Source organism: Rhyacophila brunnea, unplaced genomic scaffold, assembly GCF_057557595.1.
Source record: "Rhyacophila brunnea isolate RB1 unplaced genomic scaffold, BYU_Rbru_1.0 scaffold_8, whole genome shotgun sequence".
NCBI classification, from domain to species: domain Eukaryota; kingdom Metazoa; phylum Arthropoda; class Insecta; order Trichoptera; family Rhyacophilidae; genus Rhyacophila; species Rhyacophila brunnea.
The window spans coordinates 34,656,495-34,662,494 of record NW_028233350.1 but is presented as its reverse complement, the minus strand read 5'-3'; the positions used below and the strand labels follow the sequence as shown (position 1 = coordinate 34,662,494).

The 6,000-nt window shown below is 32.5% G+C and overlaps 1 protein-coding gene across 1 annotated transcript in view; it reads left to right on the top strand.

Moving 5' to 3' along the window:
* Positions 1 to 3,137: 3,137 nt before the first annotated feature.
* The window catches only part of Rab3-GEF (Rab3 GDP-GTP exchange factor), a 68,848-nt gene continuing 65,985 nt past the window's right edge, over positions 3,138 to 6,000 (top strand). The window contains exon 1 of the mRNA XM_085958743.1: positions 3,138 to 3,313. The gene's annotated coding sequence lies outside the window, so the exon portion shown is untranslated. The remainder of the gene's footprint in view (positions 3,314 to 6,000) is intronic.

Sequence of the window (6,000 nt, the reverse complement as noted above, 5' to 3'; positions counted from 1 at the left end):
AACGAGGATGGATAATGACATGTGCGTAAATAATTTTCATACAACTTTCGAATAGTTTTTATACATTATTTGTTCATTTGTTCGCGCACTGATGTATCTTGGTCTGGAGTAGGTAGGGAACTCAGAAATAATTCTGTTCTGTGGGACTAGGCATAGGGTGTTACATTTATTTTTTGAATAAATAAATATATAATCTTCACATAGTATTCCAAAATTACCATATTGCTCCAAGATTTTAACGAAAAATGATATTGCTATTAGTAATTTTAATTATTTTATGGAAATCTCTGCTAGCTCAAAAATTTGCATAATCGCCAATTCTAAAAGACAAAGTGGTTAATTTTAAATGTCAAACTTTTCGTTACCCCCTAAAGTTGAATAGAAACGTTTTGTATTTTCATTTTTTTTAATTTAAATAATTAGCAGATAATATTCCAACTAGGGATTGCAATCCCGGACCGAATTGACAAGCATGATGAAAGTTTTATCACAATATATAAGAATGCAGCATTCGTTATTGAATAGATATCATTTGGAACTAGGGAGCACATAAATAAGTGCGTTACTTTCTGGAAGTGGTTGTAAGAAGGTATAATAATTATCGAGTGTAGAAAAATATGGAATACACTTAAACACGTGTTTAGAATGTTATTTTTAATAAATACGCGGCGCATTCAATATTAATTGTAATATTTGAGGACACTTGATTTTCCCTTCGCTACCCGCCACGTCTCCACACCCGTTATGCAGGTGTATACCGTGGCGTCTCACGAACGTTAGGCGCCCTTCAAATTTGTGCCGAAAGTGTCCAAGGAGCAACTTTCCAAGACCTTGGTTGGCGTGCACTAGAGTGTGCGTAATTCCTACTTCGATATCATGTATTTCGGTCAATTCTTGATTCGAAAAGACCTTCTCGCTCTCCGTAAAATGCTACAAACTTTTCAAAAGCTGAGAAATTTTTCCTCGTAGATACTAAGTCGCAATGGCCGACCGGTTCAACTGAGGTATTTTCGTATAGTTAGTTCATAGTTAACTCGGCGTTTTCTGTAGGCCTTGCGTTTTATGGCCTGACTATCATTAAGTAATAAATCAAAACTATCGTTAAAGCATTGGCCCACGACGACTGGCTTTCGCGTTTATATTTTATTAATCTGTTTTGAGCTTGGAAGACATCAGACACGTACATATTATTAAAATTGGTGTCTAACGGCATTCGGTCATGTATCGATCGAATTTTGTTAAAAGGTATGTTGGTATGTATGGTGATTAAAATTACATAATATGCATTTTATTTAAAATTCCGTGATCGACTGTTGAACTTTGAGAATCAATGACTTTGTCGATTCTAAGGATACACTGGTACGACCGCGTTACAAATAACTTATAAGCTGACACGCTAGTTCTTGGTGACTGTTGTCATCACGGAATGGCACTCAGAAGTATGTTCCGGATCCTTGTGGCACAGCAGGATTTCGTCGCCTTGGCCGACCGTCTCTCATTTCGGCGGTTCTTCGAAAGCAATCTACCCGCTGCATGTCTCACGTGGCGTGGGTATAATACGATGAAGTAAATAAGTAACTCCGCGAATGTTAGTAGAATGTAGAATAATGCTGTTTTTAATATTTTTCATAGACATTTATAAGCTAACAACTTTCTTTGAATTACCTTCAGTCGACAAAAACCTTTTTTTTGAACATTTATTTGAAAACACCTCGGAGAAATATATAACTATTAAAAAAAAATCTTTCTGAAAAAAATTCGACTCCCAGCTGAACACGAACCCGCGTTCACTGGATTTGCGCCAATGGCCTCTACCAACTAGGCTATGTGTGTCCTATCTAATTGCGACAAAATTAACTTTAGCCTTAATTTTGGCAGTTGGATTTTGTATTTTAAATCAAAGTATCAATATTTACCATTAATAATGAGTGCCAGGATCGCTCCAAATTTTAATTATAACGTACTTGCACTTGCTAATAATTTAATAAATATTTTTTTTATTCAACTAATAATTCACAAGATTTGAGAATGTTTATTGAACATACATAATTTGAAAACACCTCATAGAAATATTATATACTTAAGGCTATACATCAGCTGGGGCACGGTCTAAAATGATCGCGATGCGCGGATTGTGTAAATGATGCATGCCGAACGAAATATAATTTATCATAAAAATTCAATATGCGTCCAGTTAATGTTCTGTTTATTGTTCTATTAGGAACAATAATAATATATTCATTGACATGTTTTCTTTTTCAAGTAAATGGGTAACGTTTTTTAGTCATCTTTACACGATTTAAGAATTAATACCCCCGTCGCCATAACGAAACAAATTGACGTGTTCACTTTCAGCTCGACTTTCGCTCTCCGATTGCCAAGCATCAGAGTCCAAAATTTCGTCGCACAGTTGAAATTTATTTACCGTTTCACTGAAGTATGCTCTTAATAACAAATAGAAAAAAATCTTTTTGAATAAATACTCATTCTAAATTATTCGTTGAACAAAAAAAAATAGTTTATTACTTATTATATGTATTACTTACATTTATTATTGTATTTTATCAAATAAAAAGTTATCCCGAAATCTAGCGGGACTCCATTATTACAGTTTGAAATCCCTGATACCAGCATTACATGGAAAATGATAACGCGGTCGGTGAATAAAATTATTTATTCTACAAAAAATGTAGAAATTTTTCTCAAATTTGCATACCTACCTAATCACTAATGGTAAAACATGGTTCGATTTAAATGTCACGTTGTGGGAAGAATCCATCGTAAAGTTCACGAAAATTGTTTACTTGATACCCTAGAAAGGTGATTTTCCGGCACATTTGAAAAAAAATACATCATTACGCAAGTCCGCCCAGACGAAAATTTGAAGGTCATTCTGAAGGTTAACGAAACGAGCCAATTTTAGGTATCCAACGTTGAAAAAATCTTATTATAATGTTAATTTGAGGTTATGTTACAATGTGTTTGTCTTGTTTCAAATTCAGTTAATTGAAGTTTGCGTAGTTTTTTTTTGTTATTGAGTATATTGATAGCGGAGTGTAAAAAACCGCAAACAGCGCATGCGCATAGCTGTAGCCGATCGTTGTACTATGCCACTCTACGTAGGTATTACAGGAACCACTGACATACGACTCCGCCAGAAGTGACATCGCTTTACTGGAATAAGGACATTTCTTGATAGAGATGCCCCTTCAAGGCGTTACCGGGAATTATGTTTTCGTTGTTAATATTTAATTATTATACTGTGTGATGTTATCTTAGTATTGCTGTGGCAGTCTGGAATGTATAAAACCATGTAAGGTCAGTTTTCTACACATATTTGTCGCGTAAAGCCAAATAAATGATTGCTTTAAATTAAACGAAGCCGTTTAACGATGTAATAATAATGTTATAGTCAGTTTTGAAATTCGTTTCAAGGTATAATCCTTATTGATTACAGCTAGTGAGTGCAAAACCGTTATGTGATAACGCGCTAAACGGTAATTTCGCAACAGTTAGTTTCATAAAACGTACTATTGATTATTTTAGTTTTTAAAATTATGAAACGGTTCAATAACATTTTATTTTTAGCAGTTAATTAATTATAATAAAATTGAAGTTATCTAATGTTTAAAAACGTGTTTGAACTAACAACCACCGATTCATTGGTTTATATATATTATTCACGTCTTATTATCGTCCGACTTTCTTATGATTAACATGAGGGGTGAATGTAACTGTTTTTTATCTACTATGTAAGTAATTAATGTGAATATTGTGTGAGACATCAATTTTATATTATGTACCAGTTGAATATAATTACGTATTATAAATAAAGGGTGTAAATCGAATAGTTTTTTTTAAATACCCTTTTTAATGTTAAACCCATTAAAGACTTCTTTCAAAATTGTATAATATCTATCAATTTCAGTTAAAAAAGGAATAGTTGAAAATTTCGATTCAAAACACGTTACAATCGGGCATTCAACACATCTTTCAATTTAAAAAAATCTTTTAGTTATCTCCAACATGATAAAACGGCATAAACAGCGCAGATAAGTACTTTATCATTACTTTACTATGCTGTAAAATTTTTCATAACTACATTGATATCGCGGCATTTGACGGAATTATAGATAAGTAGTATTCATTTTTCTATAGAGAAAATCTATGTTCCGCTAATATATACCAAACATGGGTAGAAAAGGAAGCACTCATCCCAAAAATGGACGAAGAGTACCGAAATCAGAGCGAGACAAAGCTATTATTTTTTCTCGCGAGAGCTATGTATATTTGTGTGGGTCTACGCATACATACAAGATCCAGTCTACCCTCTACGGTAGCGATGTAGAACCGTTACGTTTGTAGCAAAAAATCGTAGATGCTCGGCTTAGTAATGGACCTTACTTAAATATATATTTGACTTATCTCAAATTGTTATCATTACTAATAACAGTATAATAATTTAATTTATTGCTAGATCAAGGTATTCATTACGAATTTTTATCGTTAATTTTCAATTTTCCATAATGAAAAATTGAAAGATTTTAGTCCCAATTCCGTTCAATAAAATTGTTCGGCATGTAAAGACTAAATACAGACTTATTTTATTTCTTTTGTGTAAAACTATTTTTGCTTCCTTTTTTTTCTCCACCTTGTTTTTTATTTAACTGATTACTTGTAATTTTTATTCTAAATTTCACGTTGTGAACGTCCTGAATTAATAATTTGTAATGTACTCAACGTGTCTTTTTCAAATAAATAAATACATAAATGAGATGCAGTTCCAATATCATTTTCTGCGTCATATTGGTATGTAATGGGAAAAGGTGTAAAATTCACCAAAACACTATAAGAAATAAATTTAAACACTACATTTTTTAAAAACAATATTTTTTTTATTCTAAAAACAACATTTAAATAAATTCACCAAATTATGCTTGGTTAGGTAAATACTTATTTTCATGATAATACTTTATAAAAGTGACTACCAAACTGTAGTAGAGTATACGCTTCATAACTTTGCACTCCGGCTCTAGGATGAAAATGATGCAATATATTTTTTAAATATATTACATCATTAATTTATTTATTAATACAAGTGAATATCATTATTTTATACGAGGTAATCAGGCAAAGAGGCATATCAGTGTAGTAACAAGTGCAAAAACGTATAGGTACTCTACCATGGGGGTAAGCGATCGAACTTTTTTCCATAAAAAAATACTGCTCATGCACGGGTAAAAAGTCTTGACTTAGATGACTTCAGGGAAACATTCAATTGCCAGGTCAGAAGCTTGCACATTTGAAAGAAAAACGGTTGGTTATCCGGAAAAGCTAAGAATATATTAGTTACACCGTTGATATATTATAATGGAAAAAATTGTTCTATATTATATTGTAATATTGTAAGTATTTACCCTGTTATTGATTGTATTTTTATAATTCTTGGCAGCTAAATAATAATATATTCTGAAACTAAGAAATAATCTTTAATAAGAAGATTTCGTAATCCACTAGTTATCTAAACCTACTCTCAGATCCACGTATACGTACACAGGCGTTCGCACACACAGCCAACTTATTGATCCCCTGTGTACAGACGCACTAGAAATTTTCACGTCAAATGTCGTTATGACGCTCTTGTCGGAGGACGTCGGTGAAATTTACTGTTCTCGTGGGTGGAATGTCAAATTGAATTTTAATTTGAATCATCTGTTGTGAATAATAAATCCGTAATTAGAAAACTCAGCGAGCTTTAGGTACATATTATACTAACATTATCATATTACTTACCATTTTCCAAGGTCGTAACCCTTTCCTGTTTCATAATAGAACCTACGCACACAGCTTTCTATTGTGTTTCAGTGATATTTTATATTGTCGTGACAATTTATTGAACATCCAGTAGTTACTTATACAGTGAACATACACAACTAATATAATACGTCCCCGGGAATACAAATGTGTACTGTATTTTTCAGATCCTCAGTCAAATTTGTG